Source organism: Pongo pygmaeus, chromosome 1 (assembly GCF_028885625.2).
Source record: "Pongo pygmaeus isolate AG05252 chromosome 1, NHGRI_mPonPyg2-v2.0_pri, whole genome shotgun sequence".
Lineage (NCBI taxonomy): Eukaryota > Metazoa > Chordata > Mammalia > Primates > Hominidae > Pongo > Pongo pygmaeus.
The window spans coordinates 69,111,235-69,136,382 of NC_072373.2; the positions used below are offsets into that span (position 1 = coordinate 69,111,235).

Consider the following 25,148-nt stretch of genomic DNA (forward strand, 5'->3'; position numbering starts at 1 on the left):
GTCACTTACTCTCTGCACTTACCTCATCCATAGCACTGTTGCGAGGATTAAAGGAGGCAATGCTTGTAAAATTCTTATAACAGCTCCTGCACATAAAAAGTTATCCATAAGGGCCAAGCGCGGTGGCTCACGCCTGTAATCCCAGCACTTTGGGAGGCCAAGGCGGGTGGATCACGACGTCAGATCGAGACCATCCTGGCTAAAACAGTGAAACCCCATCTCTACTAAAAATATAAAAAATTAGCTGGGTGTGGTGGTGGGCGCCTGTAGCCCCAGCTACTCGGGAGGCTGAGGCAGGAGAATGGCGTGAACCCGGGAGGTGGAGCTTGCAGTGAGCCGAGATTGTGCCACTGCACTCCAGCCTGGGCGACAGAGCAAGACTCTGTCTCCAAAAAAAAAAAAAAAGAAAAAAAAATTATCCATAAGGCTGGGCACGGTGGCTCATACCTGTAATCCCAGCACTTTGGGAGGCTGAGGTGGGTGGATCACTTGAGCTCAGGAGTTTAAGACCAGCCTGGGCACCACGGCAAAACCCCATCTCTACAAAAAATACAAACATTAGCCAGGCATGGTAGTACATGCCTGTAGTCCCAGCTACGTGGGAGGCTGAGGTGGGAGGATTGCTTGAGCTCAGGAAGTCGAGGCTGCAGTGAGCCATGATCGCACTACTGCAATCTAGCCTGGGTGACAGAGTGAGACCCCTATCTCAAAAAAACAAAAACATAAACAAAGAACCAAAAAAGTTTTAACAGTTTAAAAAAAAAAAGATTACAGGTTTAGTACCCTTTTCCAAAATGCTTAGGACTAGAAGTGTTTCAGGTTTGGAATTTTTTTGGATTTTGGAATATTTGCATATATATAACTAGGTATCTTGGAAATAAAATCCAAGTCTAAACATGAAATTCATTTATGTTTTATATATACACCTTACACACATCGGCTGAAGGTAATTTTATATAATATTTTTAATAATTTTGCACATAAAACAGTTTGTGTACACTGAACAATCAGAAAGCAAAGGTGTCACTAGCTCAGCCACCCATGTAAAACGATCTGTGGTTGTTTGGCATCACCATCAATCCCAACTTTGAATTTATACACTATAATGACAAGCAATCACTCTCTTACACATATTCACACATAAGAACTTATCAGGAAAAATTAAGGCATACCATTAACAAAGTGAAAAATAATGCATTCACGGTAACAACACAGTAGCATCACCAGAATATCTGTATCAGCTGTTAGACAACAGCAACAACCTACAATTCTATGTTTTGATTAAAGGGTTATTGTGTACACAGTATTTTATTTTTTTAGGTGAGATAAAATATTGGAAGCAACTGAGGGACCAGGAAGTGGGTCCTCTAGGAAGGAGGACACATCTGCTGGATGGCTTTTTAAAGTGTTTCCTCCAGAGTCATCTGCTTCATTAGCAACAGTTTTGACTTAGAAGTCACTCTTTAATTTTATAAGCTGACCAATATATCTTGTTCTGTTATGAATGCATGCTGCTCTAGTCCTTCAATAAGCCCATCACATATTTTTGCCACGTCATGTATGGGCACTTTTTCTACTGTGTTAAACATCATCATCTTCATCATTGCTGTTATCACAATCACCTTGATTCAGAAACATTTTAGTTATTTCACCACTGGTCAACGAATGAACAACTGGAGTCTCAGTACTGATGTTAAAAATGTCTTCAATATCCATTTCTTCCAGCTTACCCACAGACTGAAGGTATACTTTCTGCATACGTAAGGAGGTCAGATATCATTTTTTCCTCACTTGACATACAAAATCCTTCAAAGTCACCACCTTGTTCATCATCATCATTGAAAATAGTCACAGGCCAGAGATTATGCCAAGTATGCACAACTGTGTCTTTGGTCACTGTGTTCCCAGTATTGGCAACAGCATACACAGCATCCTTCATGCTAAACTCCTTCTGCAAACCTTCCACATCCATGCCTCTGTTCACTGTTTCTAGCATGCTGTTCAAGACAGTGTTTTTATATTTATTCTTCATTAATCTAAATATACCTTGGTCACATGGGTGAATTAATGAACTAACATTTGAGGGGAATTCCATGGCATAAACACTATTTTGATGACAATTTCAGCTGGAGGATGAACAGCTGTCGAGGAATGACAAAATCTTCCGGTTGTCATACAGTCTAGCTTCCCAGTGAACGCAAGTCATTCGTGTAAAATGTTTGTGAAACCAATCAGAAAAGATGTCGCTGGTGATCCATGCCTTTTTGTTGCATAAGAATAGACTGGCAATAAATTCATTCCTTAAAAAAAGTGTAAAGATGCAAGCTTTTTACTATCACAGCAAGTTTATACTTATACATATCTGCTGTATTAGTACATCCCAGTAGTTACTCTGTCATTGGCATCCTTAATTCCTATAGGAACTATCTCATCAGCTGTAGTCAGTGTCTTTCTGGGGCAATAACACCAAACAGTAATGTTTCATTACCATTATAGACTTGTTCCGGTGTCTGATTTTCATCAGCCATCCCCTTGACAAACTAGTCAATTTCTCTGCTGCTTTGTGATCAGCAGATGCTCATTCACCACAAATCTTTAAAAAGTTAATGCCAGCCTGTTCCCTTAATTTTTTGGTTCACAGTTCCCTTTAATTTTTAGTCCACCATGAAAGATCTTTGCTTGTTTTATGAACAGCATACCATTAAATGGCAGGTATTCACTGGAATGCTGATGGGTCCACTCTTACAATATATGATCAAGATAATTCATTTTTAGCCTTATGCAGTTTTTCTATTTTTAATTAACTTCTGTTCATAACCCTCACCACAGAACTTCAACAGTTTATATTTCTGTTTCTTCTTCATGTTTTATTGAGGTAAAATATACATACATAATTTGCCATCTTTACCTTTTTTATTTTATTTTTTTATTTTATTATTATACTTTAAGTTTTAGGGTACATGTGCACAATGTGCAGGTATGTTACATATGTATACATGTGCCATGTTGGTGTGCTGCACCCATTAACTCGTCATTTAGCATTAGGTATAACTCCTAATGTTATCCCTCTCCCCTCCCCACACTCCACAACAGTCCCCAGAGTGTGATGTTCCCATTCCTGTGTCCATGTGTTCTCATTGTTCAATTCCCACCTATGAGTGAGAACATGTGGTGTTTGGTTTTTTGTCCTTGCGATAGTTTGCTGAGAATAATGGTTTCCAGTTTCATCCATGTCCCTACAAAGGACATGAACTCATCATTTTTTATGGCTGCATAGTATTCCATGGTGTATATGTGCCACATTTTCTTAATCCAGTCTATCGTTGTTGGACATTTGGGTTGGTTCCAAGTCTTTGATATTGTGAATAGTGCCGCAATAAACATACGTGTGCATGTGTCTTTATAGCAGCATGATTTATAATCCTTTGGGTATATACCCAATAATGGGATGGCTGGGTCAAATGGTATTTCTAGTTCTAGATCCCTGAGGAATCACCACACTGACTTCCACAAGGGTTGAACTAGTTTACAGTCCCACCAACAGTGTAAAAGTGTTTCTATTTCTCCACATCCTCTCCAGCACCTGTTGTTTCCTGACTTTTTAATGATCGCCATTCTAACTGGTGTGAGATGGTATCTCATGGTGGTTTTGATTTGAATTTCTCTGATGGCCAGTGATGATGAGCATTTTTTCACGTGTTTTTTGGCTGCATAAATGTCTTCTTTTGAGAAGTGTCTGTTAATATCCTCTGCCCACTTTTTGATGGGGTTGTTTTTTTCTTGTAAATTTGTTTGAGTTCATTGTAGATTCTGGATATTAGCCCTTTGTCAGATGAGTAGGTTGCAAAAATTTTCTCCCATTTTGTACGTTGCCTGTTCACTCTGATGGTAGTTTCTTTCGCTGTGCAGAAGCTCTTTAGTTTAATTAGATCCCATTTGTCAATTTTGGCTTTTGTTGCCACTGCTTTTGGTGTTTTCGACATGAAGTCCTTGCCCATGCCTATGTCCTGAATGGTATTGCCTAGGTTTTCTTCTAGGGTTTTTATGGTTTTAGGTCTAATATTTAAGTCTTTAATCCATCTTGAATTAATTTTTGTATAAGGTGTCAGGAAGGGATCCAGTTTCAGCTTTCTACATATGGCTAGCCAGTTTTCCCAGCACCATTTATTAAATAAGGAATCCTTTCCCCATTGCTTGTTTTTCTCAGGTTTGTCAAAGATCAGATGGTTGTAGATATGTGGCATTATTTCTGAGGGCTCTGTTCTGTTCCATTGATCTATATCTCTGTTTTGATACCAGTACCATGCTGTTTTGGTTACTGTAGCCCTGTAGTATAGTTTGAAGTCAGGTAGCGTGATGCCTCCAGCTTTGCTCTTTTGGCTTAGGATTGACTTGGCAATGCGAGCTCTTTTTTGGTTCTATATGAACTTTAAAGTAGGTTTTTCCAATTCGGTGAAGAAAGTCATTGGTAGCTTGATGCGGATGGCATTGAATCTATAAGTTACCTTGGGCAGTATGGCCATTTTCACGATATTGATTCTTCCTACCCATGAGCATGGAATGTTCTTCCATTTCTTTGTATCCTCTTTTATTTCATTGAGCAGTGGTTTGTAGTTCTCCTTGAAGAGGTCCTTCACATCCCTTGTAAGTTGGATTCCTAGGTATTTTATTCTCTTTGAAGCAATTGTGAATGGGAGTTCATTCATGATTTGGCTCTCTGTTTGTCTGTTATTGGTGTATAAGAATGCTTGTGATTTTTGTACATTGATTTTGTATCCTGAGACTTCGCTGAAGTAGCTTACCAGCTTGAGGAGATTTTGGGCTGAGACGATGGGGTTTTCTAGATATACAATCATGTCATCTGCAAACAGGGACAATTTGACTTCCTCTTTTCCTAATTGGATACCCTTTATTTCCTTCTCCTGCCTGATTGCCCTGGCCAGAACTTCCAACACTATGTTGAATAGGAACGGTGAGAGAGGGCATCCCTGTCTTGTGCCAGTTTTCAGAGGGAATGCTTCCGGTTTTGCCCATTCAGTATATCGGCTGTGGGTTTGTCATAGATAGCTGTTATTACTTTGCGATACATCCCATCAATACCTAATTTATTGAGTGTTTTTTAGCATGAAGGGCTGCTGAATTTTGTCAAAGGCCTTTTCTGCATCTATTGAGATAATCATGTGGTTTTTGTCTTGGGTTCTGTTTATATGCTGCATTACATTTATTGATTTGCGTATGTTGAACCAGCCTTGCATCCCAGGGATGAAGCCCACTTGATCATGGTGGATAAGCTTTTTGATGTGCTGCTGGATTCGGTTTGCCAGTATTTTATTGAGGATTTTTGCATCAATGTTCATCAAGGATATTGGTCTAAAATTCTCCTTTTTGGTTGTGTCTCTGCCAGGCTTTGGTATCAGGATGATGCTGGCCTCATAAAATGAGTTAGGGAGGATTCCCTCTTTTTCTGTTGATTGGAATAGTTTCAGAAGGAATGGTACCAGCTCCTCCTTGTACCTCTGGTAGAATTCGGCTGTGAATCCATCTGGTCCTGGACTTTTTTTGGTTGGTAAGCTATTGATTATTGCCACAATTTCAGAGCCTGTTATTGGTCTATTCAGAGATTCAACTTCTTCCTGGTTTAGTCTTGGGAGGGTGTATGTGTCAAGGAATTTATCCATTTCTTCTAGATTTTCTAATTTATTTGCGTAGAGGTGTTTGTAGTATTCTCTGATGGTAGTTTGTATTTCTGTGGGATCGGTGGTGATATCACCTTTACCATTTTTTATTGCGTCTATTTGATTCTTCTCTCTTTTCTTCTTTATTAGTCTTGCTAGCGGTCTATCGATTTTGTTGATCTTTTTAAAAAACCAGCTCCTGGATTCATTAATTTTTTGAAGGGTTTTTTTGTGTCTCTATTTCCTTCAGTTCTGCTCTGATTTTAGTTATTTCTTGCCTTCTGCTAGCTTTTGAATGTGTTTGCTCTTGCTTTTCCAGTTCTTTTAATTGTGACGTTAGGGTGTCAATTTTGGATCTTTCCTGCTTTCTCTTGTGGGCATTTAGTGCTATAAATTTCCCTGTACACACTGCTTTGAATGTGTCCCAGAGATTCTGGTATGTTGTGTCTTTGTTCTCATTGGTTTCAAAGAACATCTTTATTTCTGCCTTCATTTCGTTATGTACCCAGTAGTCATTCAGGAGCAGGTTGTTCAGTTTCCATGTAGTTGAGTGGTTTTGAATGAGTTTCTTAGTCCTGATTTCTAGTTTGATTGCACTGTGGTCTGAGAGAGTTTGTTATAATTTCTGTCCTTTTACATTTGCTGAGGAGTGTTTTACTTCAAAGTATGTGGTCAATTTTGGAACAGGTGTGGTGTGGTGCTGAAAAAAAAAAATGGAACGCTTCACGAATTTGCGTGTCATCCTTGCGCAGGGGCCATGCTAATCTTCTCTGTATCGTTCCAATTTTAGTATATGTGCTTCCGAAGCGAGCACTACACCTTGTTTCTTTGAGATGGAGTCTCGCTCTGTTGTCCAGGCTGGAGTGCAGTGGTGCCGTCTCAGCTCACTACAACCTTCGCCTCCCGGGTTCAGGCTATTCTCCTGCCTCAGCCTCCTGAGTAACTGGGATTACAGGCATGTGCCACCACACCTGGCTAATTTTTGCATTTTTAGTAGAGATGGGGTTTCACCATGTTGTCCAGGTTGGTCTTGAACTCCTGACCTCAAGTGATCCACCCACCTCGGCCTCCCAAAGTGCTGGGATTACAGGCATGAGCGACCATGCGTGGTCCATCTTTACCATTTTTAAGTGTATACTTCAGTGGTAATAAATACATTTATATTCTTTATTTTCCCTTCATATCCCCTCCTCCCCTTCCCAGGCTCTGGTAACCAGAAATCTATTCTTTATTTTCATGAGATCTACTTTTTAACTCCCACATATGAATGAGAACATGCTATATTTATCTTTTTGTGCTTAGTTTATTTCACTTAACACAATGGCCTGCAGGTCCATCCATACTGCCGCAAATGACAGGATTTCATTCTTTTTTTAATGTGGCTGAATAATGTATGTGTGTGTGTGTGTGTGTATGTGTGTGTGTATGTGTGTATCCTTCTATATGTTCATATATATGTATACATATATCCTTCTATTTCTTTAGGTCATGAATGGTGGTCATTCCAACACCATACTCTTTTGTAAGACATTTCACATTTAAACTACTACCCAGTTTCTCCAATAGCTGGGCTTTCTCTACTATAGATCAACATCAACATAAAGGCTCCCTCTTTTTCTTATCACTGTAACCCATCAGGGTATGTACAGGCCTTTTTTCTCTTTGTTTTTACATTTTCAACAATATCTTTATACCACAGAGCAGAGAATAAGCAAAAAGACAGTGAGGCCAGGAGTGGGGACTCACACCTGCAATCCCAGTGCTTTGGGTGGCAGGAGGATCGCTTGAGGCCAGAAGTTTGAGATCAGCCTGGGCAATACAGCAAGATTCTATCTCTACAAAAAAATTTGTAAAAATTATCCAGGCATGGTGGTGTGCACCTGTTCCTAGCTACTCAAAAGGCTTAGGCGGAAGGCTCTCTTGAGCCCAGGAGTTTGAGGTTGTAGTGCTGCAGTGACCATGATTGGGCCACTGCACTCCAGCATGGACAAAGAGCAAGACCTTAACTCTTTAAAAAAAAAAAAAAAAAAGGCCTAGTAACTTTCGATCTTCTTTGAAAGCCATCAGTTGCTGTTCCAAACCAATAGGATTAGCTGCATCTTTAGTTTTTTCTGATGTATTCAAAATCCACTGACATTCTTCATTTGTGAGATCTTTTAAAATCTAAAAAGTTGTTTCCAAATTTTTTAGTGTAGAGGCAGAAGGATTTATGTGTATATTTTTCAGGAGCAGCAACAACAACAAAATCCCATTTCCAAATACCCGTTTCCAAAGTGCTGTCTCCATTTAGTATACTTTTGAAAAACATACTTTCTTACTTATTGTTGAAATGTCGCCCCTACTTTGAAAGATAGATTAAATTTTAGCTGATGCTAAAATATATATGGAAATGCAAGGAACCCAAAAGAGCCAAAATAATTTTGAAAAAGAAGAGTAAAGTTGATGAATTAATACTTCCTGATTTTAAAACTTACCATAAAGCTATAATACCATGATAGCATAGTACTGACGTAAGAATAAACATAGGTCAACGAAAAAGAATTGAGAGTCCAGAAATAAACTCTCACACTTGTGTTCAACTGATTTTCAACAAAGGTGACAAGATAATTCAACGTGAGAAAGAATAGTCTTTTCAACAAATGGTGGTGGGACAACTGAATATCCATATGCAAAAGAATGAAGGGAGAGTCTTTCTATCATGTGCGAAAATTAATTCAAAATGGAGCAAAGACCTTCCTCTTTTTCCAGTATCGTTTTCATTACTAAGTATCACCCACAATGCTATCATTACATTGCTCTTAGAAAATAAAAACAGGGAAATCTTCATGACTGAAGATAAGACAAACCTCTCTTACATATGATATTAAAAGCACAATGAATGAAAGAAAAATGAGATAAATTAGACTTTATCAAAATTTATAACTTTTGTTATTCAAAGGACACCATTAAGAACATGAAAAGATAAACATAGAATGGGAGAAAATATTTGCCAATACAACTGACGAAGGACTTGTATTTATGAGGAACCCTTATAATGCAATAATATAAAGACTACACAATTTTAAAATGGGCAGAGGATGTGAATAGACTTATCCCAAAGAAGAAATAAAAATGGCTAATAAGCATATGAAAATATGCTCAACAGCATTACCCAGACAATAAATGCAAATAAAAACTGCAATGAGATATCACGTCGTATCTTCCAGGATGGCTATAATTTTAAAACTTAGAAAATGACAAGTGTGGCAATCTGAAACACAGCTTCAGTCTTTCTTTGATTTTTTAACCTTTACACTTCAGAAGACTGCAAGACAGTTATTTTGTAAAATGCCCCTCAATTCAGGTTTGTCTGATGATTCCTCATGATTGGATTCAAGTTATGCATCTTTGGCAGGAATATCACAAAAGAGATGCTCTATTCTTCACACTGCAATTAATCAGATGGCACATGAAAGACTTGTTTGATTACTGGTGACTGTGATCTCTTGATTAAGGTGATGACTTAAGTGGGAGACATCTCCATTGTAAATTAATTTGTTTTCGTCTTGTAATTAATAAGCATTTTGTGAGGAGGTACTCTGACCCTCTCCCAGCCCTGGAACCAGGAGGAGCTCCTGAGTACCTTCTTCAAGGAGCTCTGATTTGTTTTAATGAAGAGAGGTTCAGTCAGATCTACAAGGTGACATACATGTTCCTAAAGATCACTGCACTATGCAAAATCATTCAATAAAACCACAGGGCTTACGAGAAAAGTGGGGTTAGAAGCACAAAACTAAAAACCTTCATCAGGGCACATAAAAAAATAGGAACCTAATAAAAATGGTATCACAGTTTTATAAATGTTAAAGGTTAAGAAATACATAAATACCATAATAAACACGGCATTTTACTTTTGAAAAAGACCTGAAGTTTGCTTGTGGAAGTAGGTGTCAGAAGGGTTTTAGTTTATGAATTATTGTGAAGTAGTGCAGAGGGCTAGCTATATGAAATCAGGGAAAGTTTACACCAGTTGTAAATGAGTGTGACACATAACACAAGCAGTAACTGAAGTAGCTGGTAGATGTGTGAGGTGTGCACATGTATGCATTTTGTGTATTTCTACACAGCTTGGTTCAGCTACATACAACATCCTGAGTTCACCTAGTGTTTCTCAAACACAAAATCATGCAGAAATAAATGTAAAATTTACATTGTATTTCACCTGCTTCTTAACGTATTAACTGCACTGAAATAAACTCATGTTGCAAAACAAATGTTACAGCAGAACTAATTATATTTAGAAACCAACAACCGGACACTGAGTGTGCTCACTGTTATTGGGATGTCGATTTCCAGGCCCTCTCAGTGGACAGAGCTAAGCATATGTGTATACACAGACACATGCTACATCTATCAATATATGCTGAAAACCAAGAGTTTATAGTAATATCTCTTAGCCAATCTAACACCATTAGGGTTCATTCTAGTTTTCTCCTTCTCCATATCGGTAACTTCCTTCTCTAAAAGTTAGAAACCTGGTCCCCATTACTTTGAACATATTTCCTTATTCGATCAATTCTATGTGTGTAATATCCCATGGTTGCAGTGACCCACCCCCACCCATGCAGATATTATCCTCATCCCATTCAGGCTTAACACCATGTGCTGGGCTTTCGGACCAAATTATCAAGGGGGAGTGAGGGGGACAAAAGACTTTTTAAAGAAAGGAAGACATGAAATTTTTTGAGAAAGGAGGAAACCTACTCTCACCACATATTTTAAAATACAAGAAAGGAGGCCGGGCTCGATGGCTCACACCTGTAATCCCAGTACTTTGGGAGGCTGAGGCAGGCAGACTGCTTGAGCCCAGGAGCTCAAGACCAGCCTGGGCAGCATGGCGAAACCCCGTCTCTACAAAAAATACAAAAAGCAGCTGGGCATGGTGATGCGCACCTACAGTCTCAGATATTCGGGAAGCCTAGGTGGGTGGATTGATTGAGCCCAGGAGGTCGAGGATGCAGTGAGATGAGATCGCACCAGCAGACTCCAGCCAGGGTGACACAAGGAGACCCTGTCTCAAAAAAAATAAAATAAGAAAGGAGAAGAGTACAGGACAAACTTGGGTTTCATATCATTCTGTATTAAATATTTTTCTATACTATAAATTCATTTAATCCCTTATAAAAAAACTTTTTATTGTGGAAAATTTCACATGTATATAAAACTAGAGGGGAAAGTATAATGAGTTCTCATATATCTATCAATTAAAAGGAATACAACATATAAATTAGAGACAGAGAAAGAACCTAGTAGCCAGAACAGATACTAGTATAAGACATACTAGGATCTTGCTTTTAGGAAACTGACATTCTATTGGAAGATAAGTAATTAAATAAATTGAGACACTTTCAAATAGTTATATGGTGATGAAGAAAATGAAACTAGGTGATATGATAGTTGAACAAGTGTCAGGAGAATGACTTTAGAATCGGTAGTCAAAGAAAAACGTGGAGAAGGTGGCATTTGACCTGAGAGTTGAAAGATAAGAGTCAGCCTTGCAAAGATGTAAGAGCGGAAGGTACAGAAAATATAAAGGCTCTAAAGAATGCCTGACATGTTCAGGACAGATAGGTTTGAATGGTGGGAAATAGTACTATAAAACAACTATAAGAACAGCAGTTGTGAAAATAAAGTAAAAGTGCAATTTAAAACACATATTCACCAATTTGTTAACCACACAAACAAATATATGTTTAGCAGTGTGCTAGGACTATAAGTAGAACACTTTTCCTTCTCTCAGCCAAAATACAATATACTGACTATGCAGATATATATCAAATTGACAGTTAATATGTCACATAATTGAGTGACTGAAATGAGTATTATAAAACTACTAAAAAAAGAGAAAATTAGTCTTCCCCTCAGCTTATTTATTAGTAATGCAACTAAAGTGATAGTTCTAACATTTTCAGCACTGCTTTTTTATTTATTTATTTTTTTAAAGACAGGGTCTGACTCTGTCGCCCAAGCTGGAGTACAGTGGCACGATCTCAGCTTACTGCAACCTCCGCCTCCTGGGCTCAAGCCATCCTCTCACTTTAGCCTCCCGAGTAGCTGGGACTACAGGCGCACCACCATGCCCAGCTAATTTTTGTTGAGATGGGGTTTTACCACATTGCGCAGGTTGGTCTTGAACTTCCGAGCTCAAGCGATTCGCCAGCCCTGGCCTCCCAAACTGCTGGGATTACAGGAGTGTGCCACCATGCCCAGCCCACAGTGCCTCTTTAAAGACGACTGCCTTAACAAGTACTTTTCAATTGCTCTACTTTATTATTTGTTGAATTTCTACGACATGCTAGGTCCTTTGCTAGGAACTTGCATACAACAATCTTGAAATGTAAGTACTGCAATTATCATTTTGTAGTAAGCAAAGTTGGCTCAAAGTGATTGCCAACAGTTGACTCAGGGGCAGAATATGGATTCAAATTCAGATTATGCTGCTAACACAATGTTTTTTCTACACGATGTATGGCTAAACTATCTTCTGCTCTTATTTTTTAAATCATTAAGAGCAACTTTTAACTACTTGGTACTTCTGTAATGCACAATACTCCTATCAACTTCTAAGGCTTAATGTTTCAATATAAAATTACAGAATTATTTTTAAATTCTATTATCTAAAATCATTATCAATAACCTGACCTTTATTATTTTGAGCACTTTCAAAGAGTATAGGCCACAAGTGACAGGCCAGAAGATCTGTGTTTTGGAAATTGTTATATTTCTAAAAATAATAACCAAATGTTCAATTTTACTATACAACCAAAACATTCCAGAGGTACAGCGTATGGAAGAGCATTCTTCCTCTGGGATCTATTAAATCAAAACATGTTAATTCTTAGTTAAAATTATAGTTCATCAAGTCCCTTCACCCCAAACAAGATGTATGGCCACTGAAGAACAAAGCAAAAATTCCTAAAATCTCCAAAGAAACATGGTAGGGAGACTTACATATAGAAAATAAAAATCAGGGAAGTTTCATATGCTGAAAATCAAACATATAAGCTAAGACTTTTGGTAAAAAGTTGTTACTGCTAAAGCTCTCAGAAAAGATACAGATAAAAATAGGGAGATACCAATACTGTCCAGTTTTATGGTAAACTTCCAAATCCAAATTTTCATATGCATAATTTTAACATCCATACTAAAATTATACCAGAGAACCAACTAATTTAACCACATAATATCAAAAAAAGAAAAGAATAAATAATCCTTTTTAAAATGTAGTTTTCTAAGTTAACAACTATCCTTTATTTTGTCACATTTCTTCTGTTTTTTATAGCCAACATTCCTTTTCCATCCCATTGCATCTTCTGCCAGCCATGGTTAGCATCCCAACCTGTAAGTGAGTGTTAGTTCATGCCATAAATATGCAACTTTTACTTAGCTTCAATCATATTTTCACTCATACTATTTCCTTTCACATTTTCTAGCACTCTTGTGTTTCCACTACTAAGTGTCATAGATGATGATATCATTATATTGGCATTTTTTGTATTATAAGTTTCCAAGTTCATATCCCCAGACTTATGGGCGACACGTTTATTCCCCTTAGACATTAACTCTTCCTTTCTCCTTCCTCCTTGATGGAAACAATTTTCAGTAGTCTATGTGAAAGATGAGCTCACTGTCCCTTTACATACTTAAAATTATAGACAAGCTTGAGAGATTTATTTCAATGATTATTGCCATCTGCTCTTTCTACTTGACAAGAGAGAGGTTCTACCATTGGAAATTAAAATATTGATTCATTTAAATTATTCTACTTCAGGCAGTGACCTATATTTGATTTTCCAGTAAGTATGCGCTGTGACAAGTATGGAAGAAGAAACAAAAATTTTAAATGCTATCAGTAGGTTTGAATTCCCTTTTATTGTGATTTTATTTATAAAACTAATGTTAATGCTCACCAAATGTGTTTACTGTAAAATATCTTGCTAAAATATTTGTCTTAAGTTTTTAAACAGTAGTAGATAAAAGATATGGCTTCAAAGAAGCTTGAAAGAGACTTCAATTTTCTGTAAAAATCAGAAACCCATATTTTCTAATAAATTCATTCCAACTATTATTTATTAGGTACTGATATAAAAAGCATGTTTGAATAACTGGCTTTATTAGAAAAACTGTAACAAAGAATTCCTCTATTTATTGTTAGGCAAGAAAATTTGGTCATGATGATCTCTAATTAAAGTTGTTAATGATTAGACAAAAGATACATAAATAAAATGCCTTGTAGCTTGTGGGTTGAAAAGTATAAAAAATATAAGGCATATTGATAGGAAAGGAAAACTGTAAAACTGTTTCTTCCTAGGCAATATAACATATTATGTAAAAAATTATCAGAAACCTACAAAAGCACTTCTAGATTAAGTGAATTTAACTAGGTTTCAGGTTAAAGACAATATTCAAAATTCAACTGTATTTCTATAAACTAGCAATAAATGATTGCAAAATAAAATTTTAAACCATTACCATTGATGACAGCATTAATATATGAAATAAGGACAAATTTAGCAAAATATGTGCAAGATCTGTATATGGAAATGTGGAAAACTAAAACTACGTGGAAAACTAAAAATGTTGCTAAGACAAACTAAAGAAGGCCTAAATAAATGGAGAAGTGTATCATGTTCGTGGACTAGAATTGCTGAATACTCAACAATGTTAATATGTCAATTTCTACAAAATAATCTATAGATTCAGTGCAATTACAATCAAAATCCCAGGAGGCTGTTTTGCAAAAATTGACAAGTAGATTTAAAAATTTATATGGAAATTTAAGAAAAGTTAAAATAGTCAATTTTGAAAATAAAAAAATTAAATTTATATTGTTTGATTTCAAGACTTACCATAAAGCTACAGTAATGAAGACAAGTGTTGCACCAGCATAAAGATAAACCCTATGGAATAAGATAGAGAGCCGAGAAAAAGACCTACACATGTATGGTCAATTGATTTCCTACAAAGGTGTCAACATAATTCAATTCTTCCTTAATATATTTGTGAACATGTTAGGGGAAAACACTATTACTCCATGCTATTCTTTCGGAAATAAACAGGACCAAAAACGTGTAAAGGCTTACTTTTCCCTGATTAGTAACATATTAAATCCACATGGAAAGGGATCTCCACGTTCCATTTCTTCAATGATCAGCAATTAGTTCTTCCCCTTTGGGAGCTGGAAAAAAATCAGCTATGCACTACAGAAATAAAGCTGCTCTTTCTTTTCTTTAAATAAAAAGAAAATGGGCCTGTGACTGTATCTAATGTTGCAGTGCTTCTTGTAAAATCATTTTCTTACTAACATGAGAAAGGAGAAAAAGGACAAAAAAGAATAAAAAGTTTCCAAATTAAAAGCAAAAATTAAATTACTTCAATTTCTTAAAAAATATTTTCAAGAAAATACTGACAAGTGCTATGATTCATAGTGTTTTCAATATTCAATAAACATTGTTATTCAACCTTCTACTATCCTTCTTTGAAATATAATGAAGTATTGGTATTTTTAGATCTGAAAGCTCCCAGCATATTGAATTCAAAAGAAAACCATATTCTCTCAACCCTTCATTTGCCCTTTTAACTAAGGTATGTTTTTAATACTGGTGAAAAGTGATAATATTAAAGCATGCAACAGACTTGAAGTTAAAGATTGGTCTTCTTTCAACAACCCTGATTACGTTAAGTATGGCAGACATTTCGATTATGTTTGAAAAGGTCAAATGGGAGAAAAAGGGGAAAGCAGTATTTAATGAATGCCTACTCTGTGCTAGATGTAGTATTATGCTAATAAATGTTTAACCACCAGCTCCGTGTGTGTGTGTGTGTGTGTGTGTGTGTGATGTATATGTGTTTATTATAAATTTTACTGATATACAGGATGTACAGCACATAATTTACAAACTATAATAAAAATACAATACTCTTTTTTGTAACTTCATAGAGCCAGGTGAATCTTACAAAAAATGCTTATGATTTGGAAAACTCATGAGAAATCAACCTAAGGTTGTAACTAATGAATGAGTATAGGTCCAATCTGAATGTCTGATATTTTCATTTACACTTAAAAAAGAAGAAAGTGAAACAACAAAGATATATATCATAACTTCACTTGTTCACTAATGACATAAGGAACTTCTTTGCTAAATTAGACAATAGTTTAGAACATGTCCTCAATGTTTTGTGCTATTCACAATAATGAGCAACAGACATAAAAAAATTTAAGTTTAATCTGCTTCATTGGCATTTTCTACATCAATTTCTTCCTTTTCTTCTAATTTTTTAGACAGGGTCTTCTTGCTGTGTTGCCTAGGCTGGAGTGCAGTGATTCAATCATAGCTCACTGCAGACTCTCTCAGACTCAAAACAATCCTCCCACCTCAGCCTCTTGAGTAACTGGGACTAGAGGTGTGCGTCTCCATGCCTGGCTAATTTTTAAAAATTTTTAGTAGAGACAAGATCTCGCTATGTTACCTAGGCTGGTCTCAAACTCCTGAGCTCAAGTGATTCTCCTGCCTTGGACTCCCAAAGTGCTGGGATTATAGGCATGAGCCACCTCGTCCAGTTTTGTCAATTTCTTAAATCTAGACAGTCAATAAAACAAATCAAACTGTTATTTGCATATTTACCAATTTTCGTAATATACATACTACCACTGCAGAATTCAAGCTACCAATATGACATCACTGAATACAGAGTTGGGAAGAGATATGCAAGCAGCACATCTTTATACAGTATTTCACCATACAGATATAACAAACATAAATGGCCGAGCATGGTGGCTCATGCTGTAATCCCAGCACTTTGGGAGGCTGAGGTGGGTGGATCACCTGGGGTCGGGAGTTCGAGGCCAGCCTGACCAACATGGAGAAATCCTGTATCTACTAAAAATACAAAATTAGCCGGGCGTGGTGGCACATGCCTGTAATCCCAGCTACTCGGGAGGCTGAGGCAGGAGAATTGCTTGAACCCAGGAGGCAGAGGTTGCAGTGAGCTGAGATCACGCCATTGCACTCCAGCCTGGTCAACAAGAGTGAAACTCCATCTCAAAAAAAAAAAAAAAAACAAAAAAAAAACAGACATAAATAATAACACAGTGTAGCAGAATAATTAAGTGATGAGTTTTGAGCATTTATTGACTTTGCTTTTAATATAACCTATTTAATTATAAGCTCATATAATTTTTAATAATGGTTGTGTTTAACAATCAGCCGACAAGATTTCTGAAAATTTAACAATTGGCTCTTGTGAGCTGGTACAAGCCAGCTCCAATATACCACTGGCTGGACACCATAGAAATGTTTCACAGACAAGAGAACTAAAACTTAGCAATGATTTGTCCAAAAATCACACAGGTGGTAAATGGTAACACAGTGATTCAAGCTGGGGTATGGATGACTCTAAATGTGTATGCTACCTACCAGGTTATCAAAGATAATTTATAGTAAACTTTTATAATATGATTCACGTAAGATTTTCTTGTTTGTAAATGTTTAAGTCGAAAACCTGTTTTGTTTTGTTTTGGTTGTTGTTCTTTTGATTTCAAAGAGCAGACAATCACTTTAAATAAAAGGTTTGTTTCACAGACATAATGGTTTCAGTTGGTGAGCTGGGGTCCCCACCACAGAAACCTTGATAGAGGCATGCTTCATGGGAACTGGAAAGCCATGGCAATTGAGAAACTGACCAGCTTGCTTCTCTTTTATGGCTGTAAAGCCTCTATTTTTCTTTGTACATATGTTCTGTTCACTGTACAGATATCTGTGCTGTCTCGTTTCTATCTTGTAGAGTTCAATTAAAATCAGATTAATTTTTCTGTATCATGTAATATTTAAATAGTAAAAAGCCTTCCCTATTAACTTATTTTTAAAAATCTTCACTATCCAAATTCCAATCAACTTATCATTATTCACTGAGAATCCATTAGGTGGGAAATAGTAAATACTAAATAAATAACAGATAATTTCTGTACTTAAGATCACTAAAAATCTAACAAGGCAAATTACAAACAAATAATAGACTCCTCTGCAAACTTTTAGTGACGAATAAGTACAAATAAACAATGCATTAGCAACTAAATGGATTAGAGGTTTGAAACAATAGGTGCCTCAAAATCAGTTTCCTTTTTTTCTCATGCCCTGAGCACCTTCTGAAAGCCAGTGAAGACTGATAAAAGATAAAAGCTAGTTATAGGTAACTACAATAACCGTATGAAGTTAAATTGTTAAGATTACTAGTATTCTTTTTAAAAAATGTATACTTACGTCTAAGTTTTAGGATTCAGTCAATGAAACTGAGTAACACTTAGCTTCTTTGGTCAAATCCACTAAATGGTTGTGAAAAAGTAGATGTTAAGAGGGGGAATATGTTAACCATTTCAAATATTAAGTAAGTGTGTATTAATTACTAATGATTATGAACAAAAGACCACTATGTGACATAAAAACAATATGATTATTAAATTTCAATTTGAAATATTAACCATGAAAATCACAAAGATGATTTTAATGGTGCTGTACAAAATAAACGTATTTTAAAGCCAGTTAGGTAGATATGCATTTTATATACAAAACAACAAACTTTTAAGTAATTCCTGTACTCAGGTCCCCAACCCCCAAAAAAGATCTTTCAAAGGTTTATGAAGATTACTCAAGGGGATGTATTAATGAATGGCTGAGTTCTAGCAAGGTATGATTTTTTTGCTCATGTTTGGTTTTTGCTTGTTTAGGAATACAGTGGATAGTTTTTTAAATGCCCTATTAAAAAAAAAAAATCAAGCAAAGTTTTAGTATGGAGATTTCTCAAAGAACGAAAAGTAGACCTACCATTCGATCCAGTAATCCCACTACTATGTATCTACCCAAAGGAAGTCATTATATCAAAAAACACCTATACAAATATTGTTAATTGCAGCACAACTGCAAAGATACAGAAGCATCCTAAGTGCCCATCAACTGGAGTGGATAAAGAAAATGTGGTATATATACACCATGGAATACTACTCAGCCATAACAAAGAACAAAATAATGTTTTTTGCAGCAACTTGTTTGAACTGGAGGCCATTATTCTAAGTGAAGTAACTCAGGAATGGAAAACCAAATACTGTATGTTCTCACTTGTAAGTGGAAGCTAAGCTATGGGTACTCAAAGGCATACAGAATAGTATAATGGACACTGAAGACTCAGAAGAGAGGAAGGTGGGGGAGGTGAGGGATAAAATACTACACACTGGGTAAAATGTACACTACTCAGGTGACAGGGATTTCTTAACATTCAGTGAGGAAACACTAAAATCTGAAACTTCACTATACAATGCATCCATGAAACTAAAACCCACTTGGTACACCTAAAGCTATTTAAATAAAAAAACATAGTAAAATAAAAGTATGGCAGAAAAAGAAAAAAAAGGAACAGATAGAGACTCCAGCAGGACATAGCCCTCCCTGCCTTGGTTTTACCTCTGTGAGATCCATTTTGGACTTCTGACCTCCAGAACTATGAGATGATAAATTTGTGTTGTTCTAAGCGAAAAACAAAACAAAACAAAAAGCAAGCAAAGTTTTGGTTCTGAATAAAGTGAAGTAAGTATATTCCACCTGTCTCTCCCAGTGAATTCATCCATAAAACCTAAACAAAATGTATGCGGCAACTATCTGAAGACTCTTAAGGTTTGGAGAAAAAGACAAGAATCAAAGTGCCACCAAACCAGCAGTCAGTTTACCATGTATTTTTCCTCTTCAGTATCTGCTGGACTGTACTCAATGCTGCCCAAAACCAAGATATAGGCATCAGTGCAGACAGATTGAGTTCCAAAGATCCTCTAAATCTGTCTTGAGGAGAAGGAAAGGGATTTCTTAACATTCAGTGAGGAAACATCCTCCCTTTTTTTCTTTTATCCATTCTCTTGCACCCAAACTCCCATGAAACTCTGTAGTAGTGGTGGCAGTGAGAACAGTAGTAACAGGGCCTGGAAGAGCCTAAAACACTGAGGAAGAGAAACTTTCTCCTTAGAGCAGCGAAGTAGTACTCCCCAGAGAGTGAAACTGACCCCTACTGCATATTGCATGCTCACTCTCGTTCTCGGACTCTCTTGCTCACTCGTGCTCTCTCTCTTGCTGTCTCTGTCTCTCTCTCTTCCCCTCCCTCCCTCCTGTTCCACTGCTTAGCTTTGGATGCAAGCAAAGTCATAGCAATTGCTCTGCAGAGCGGAGTAAATAAAGCCCTAGCTATCTGACCAGAGAACAGAAAAGGGACACTTCAGAGAACTATCAAGGAGAATGCATAGAGAGAAAAGCTTGCATAATTGGATCTGAACCTAAGCAGCACACCACAGACTCTGAAAATTAAACTATGAATATACTGCTGTCCAGGCAACTGACACATATCTGGTCACATGTAGGACATATCTGAATAGCATATCTTATGGGACATATATAAATAGCATATCAAAGGCTTTGAAAACAACACTAATATTGAAATCACAAATCACACAAGGTTAGTTAGAAATTGTGCCTAAGCCAGCCAGGCGCGGTGGCTCACACCTGTAATCCCTGCACTTTGGGAGGCCAAGGAAGGTGGATCATGAGGTCAGGAGATCGAGACCATCCTGGCTAACACGGTGAAACCCCGTCTCTACTAAAAACACAAAAAAAAAACTAGCCAGGTGTGGTGGCGTGTGCCTGTAATCCCAGCTACTCAAGAGGCTAAGGCAGGAGAAGCACTTGAACCTGGGAGACGGAGGTTGCAGTGAGCCGAGATCGCGCCATTGCACTCCAGCCTGGGCAACAGAGCAAGACTCTGTCTCAAAAAAAAAAAAAAAAAAGAAATTGTGCCTAAATCTGAACAAGTCACTCAATACTCTATACAGGATATAAGCAAGACCTTGAATCTTCTAACATAATATCCAAAATGCCCAAGATACAATCTAAAATTACCTGGCATACAAATAACCTGGAAAATCTCAACACATTGCAGAACACAACAAATGCCAACTACAAGATGACACAGATGTTGGAATTATGTAACAAAAACTAACATTAAAATGCTTCAACAACGAAGGGTAAATATTCTTGAAAGGAATAGAAAGGAATGCTCTGGCACAAAAATATACAATCAAAAGAAGAATAAAAATAAATTCTAAATAAAAAAAAAGTTCTAAATAAAAAAAATTTCTAAATAAAAAATTTAGAACTGAAAAATTTAACAAATAAAATAAAAACTCACCAAATGGGTCCAGCAAACAGAATAGAGATGACAGAGCAAAGAGTGAGTACACCTGAAGACAGATCAACAGAAATTATTCAGTCTAAGCCACAGAGGAATAAATGATGGGGAGAGGAAGAGGGAGGATCTCAGTGACTTGAGGGACTACAAAAAGTCTAACATTCATGTCAACCAAGTTCCCAAAGGAAAAGAAATAGAATGCAGTACATAAAAAAAATCTTAAGACATAATAGTTAAAAACATCCCAAATTTGGTGAAAGACATAAACCTACATATTCAAGAAGCTGAGTAAACTCCAAATGGGATAAATCCAAAGAAGTCCAAGGCCAGATGGATCATAATCAAACTGTGAAAAACTAAAGACAAAAATAACTCTTGAAAGTAGCCAGAGAAAAACAACTCATTGCTTATTTTAACAACTGTCAAATTTTCATCAAAATGTCCAGACATGGAGGTAGATCAAAATTTTTAAAGTGCAACAAGAAAAGAACTGTCAGCCCAGAATATATATCCATTGAAAACATCCTTCAGGAATGAAGGTGAAATAAAGATAATCTCACAGAAAGAAAATCGAAGAGAATTTGTAGCCAGTAGACTACTCTAAAAAAATTGTTAAAGGAATTTCTTTGGATAGCTGAGAAATAATAATCAGGAAACTCAAAACCTCATCAGGAATGAAGGAAAATCAACAGAAGCAGCAAATATCTGGGTGTACATATATAATGAACTATTCTTCTTGAGTTCTATAAAATTTTTGTCAACTGAAAGCAAAAATTATAATCTTGTCTAATGGAGTTTTCAATGTATGTGGATGTCAACATAAGACAATCACAGCTTAAGAGGAAAGGGAAAGAGACCTATTTGGTGTAAAGGTTTCTACATTCTATACAAAACTGTAAAACATTAATCCTAAGTAGACTGTTTAAAGTGAAGTATGTATATTATAATCCCTGAAGCAACCATTAAAAATAACTGTAGAAACAGATACAAGAAAAAATACAACTGATGCATTAAAATACAAAAAATATTAAAATACTCCCCCCCCAAAAAAAAACAAGAAAGGGAAAATGAACAGAAAACATATGGAAAAGCAAAAAAAAATAATAATAACAAAATGGTAGATCTAAATCCAAATATAACAATTATTACATTAAATGTAAATGACCTATCTAAACATACCAATTAAAAGATGGACTGTCACAATGAGTTTTTTAAATGTCCAACTATATATGTTGCCTGCAAGAAACTCACTTCAAACATAATATAAAGTGAAGTTTAAAAGTAAAATGATGGAAAAAGATACACCATGCAAAAACTAATCAAAAGGAAGATGAAACTATTAATATCAAAGTAAGCGTCAAAGTAAACAAAATTACCAAGGGTAGAGATACCACATAATCATAAAAGAGTCAATTCATCAAAAAAAATCATTACTTTGAAAGTGTGGATGCACCTACAACAGAGCTTCAAGATGTATGAATCAAACACTGACAGAAATGAAAGGAGAAAGAGACAAATATATAGTTATAGCTGGAGACTTCAACATAACTCTTAGTAATCAATAATATGAATATGAGTAGACAGCAAATCAGCAAGAATATCGAAGAACTGAACATCAATTAACCAAGTGGATGTAATTAACCTTTAAAGAAAATTTCAGGAACACCACCAGAATATACATACTTATCCTTTTCAAAATGCACATGGAACTATGTACCAAGACAGACTATATCCTGGGTCATAAAATAAGCCTTACCAAATTTAAAAGAATTGAAATTATGCAAGTATGTCCTCCTAAACTGTAACAAAATTAGAAATCAATAATGAAAGGATAATAGCAAATTCTCCAAACACATGGAAATTAAACAACACACTTCTATATAATCCATAAGTCAAAGAGGAATATCAAGGGAAATTAGAAAATATTTTGAATTAATAAAAATACAACCTATCAAAATTTGAGGGATACTGCCAAAACAGTGCTTAGAGGGGAATTTATGATATAAAATGTTTATATGAGAAATCTCAAATCACTAATCTAAGCTTCCACTTTAAGAAAATAGAAAATGTAAACAAAATGAACCCAAAAGCAAATAGTAGAAATAACAGAAATGACCAACATTGAAAACAAACCAAAAAACTCCCCTAATAATCAGTGAAATCAAAAGATGGCTCTTTAGAAAGAGTAATATAATTGATTTAAAAAAACAAACAAAAAAACTCAAGCAAGACTGACAGAGAAAAAAGACACAAATTATCAACAATAAAAATGAAATAGGGAAGAACTACAGACACTGCAGACATTCAAGAATACTGAGAAAACTACAAACAACTCTTTGTGCATACATTTGACAGCTTAGATAAAACAGATCAATTCCTCAAAAACCATACACTACCAAAATTCACCTAAAATGAAACAGATAACCTAAATAGTGTTATAAGTATTAAATAAATTGAATCATTATTAAAAACCTTCCAAAATGGCCAGGCATGGTGGCTCATGCCTGTAATCCCAACACTTTGGAAGGCTGAGGTGGGCAGATCACCTGAGGTCAGGAGTTTGAGACCAGCCTGGTCAACATGGTGAAATCCCATCTCTACTAAAAATACAAAAATTAGCTGGACATGGTGGCGCATACCTGTAATCCCAGCTACTCAGGAGGCTGAGGGCAGGAGAATCACTTGAACCCAGGAGGCAGAGGCTGCAGCGAGTCAAGATTGTGCCACTGCACCCCAGCCTGGGCGATAGAGTGAGACTCTATCTAAAAAAACAAAACAAAACAAAAACCTTCGAAAAAAGAAATCTTGGCTGGGTGTGGTGGCTCATGCCTGTAATCCTAGCCTTTTCGGAGGCCGAGGGGTGTGGATCACCTGAGATCAGGAGTTCGAGACCAGCCTGGCCAACATGGTGAAACCCCATCTCTACTAAAAATACAAAAAAATTAGCTGGGCGTGGTGGCAGGAGCCTGTAATCCCAGCTATTCGGGAGGCTGAGGTAGGAGAATCACTAGAACCCTGGGGGCAGAGGTTGCAGTGAGCCGAGATTGTGCCACTGCACTCCAGCCCGGGTGACAGAGTGAGACTCCATCTCAAAAAAAAAAAAAGCAGAAATCCCTAGACTCAGATAATTTCAAGGAGGGGATCAACCAAACATTTAACAAAGTGATACCAACTCTATACAATCTCAGAAAATAGAAGGAGGTATTATAGATTGAATGTGTCACCCCAAAATTCATAAATAGATTGACAACCTAACCCCCAATGTGATGGTATTAGGAGGTGGGCCTTTGGTGAACAATTAGGTGATGATGGCAGAGCCCTCTTGATCGAGATTAATGCCTTTATAAAAGAGACCCCAGGAAGCTTCCATGCCCCTTTTACCATGTGAGGACACACTGAGGAGACAGTCACCTAGAGGCCAGAAAGCAGGCCCTTCAGACATGGGAATCTGCTGATGCTTTGACCTAAGAATTCTCAGCCTCAAGTGCTAAGAGAAACAAATTTCCCTAACCTTAAATTTCTGTTGTTTATATGTGGCACGGTCTATATGGCATTCTGTTACAGCAGTCCAAAAGGACTGAGATGGGAGAGAACACTTCCCAACTCATTTTAGGACGTCAATGCTATCCTGACACCAAAATCAGACTAAGACAGAACACAAAGGAAACTACAGACCAATATCCCTTATAAATAGAGATGTAAAAATCATTGAGAAAATATTAGGTAACTGAATCCAACAATATGTAAAAAGAATAGCATACCACAACCTAGTGGGAATAGATCCCAGGAATGCAAAACTAGCTTAATATTTGAAAATCAAAAAATGTAATCTAAATTACAGTGTAAAGAAAAAAAAAACACATGGTCATATGATTTGACGCATAAAAAGCATGTGACAAAACTCCATGTCCATCAACAATAAAATCTCTCAGCAAACTAGAAATAGGAAAAAAGTTCCCCGACTTGATAAAAGGCATCTATGGCAGAGGGGAAAAAACCTGCAGCAAACATTATAACTAATGGTAAAGACTAAGATGGGAACAAGGAGAAAGAATGGCTACTCTTCACACCTATTCAACATCACACTGAAAATCCTGGTCAGTGCAATAATATAAGACAAAGAAATAAAAGCATACAGTTTGAAAAGGAAGACATAAAACTGTAGACAAGACGACCGTGTAGACAATCCCAAGGAATTTATCAAAAACTCCTAGA

General features: G+C 36.5%; 1 protein-coding gene and 1 non-coding gene across 3 annotated transcripts in view; both read right to left on the minus strand.

The window, feature by feature from the left end:
- XPR1 (xenotropic and polytropic retrovirus receptor 1) overlaps positions 1-25,148 on the minus strand; it is a 257,165-nt gene that overhangs the window by 122,047 nt on the left and 109,970 nt on the right. The window lies entirely within an intron of this gene.
- On the minus strand, positions 6,383-6,489 carry LOC129022939 (U6 spliceosomal RNA). Its single transcript, XR_008496608.1, has one exon. It is a non-coding gene; the product is annotated as a U6 spliceosomal RNA (small nuclear RNA).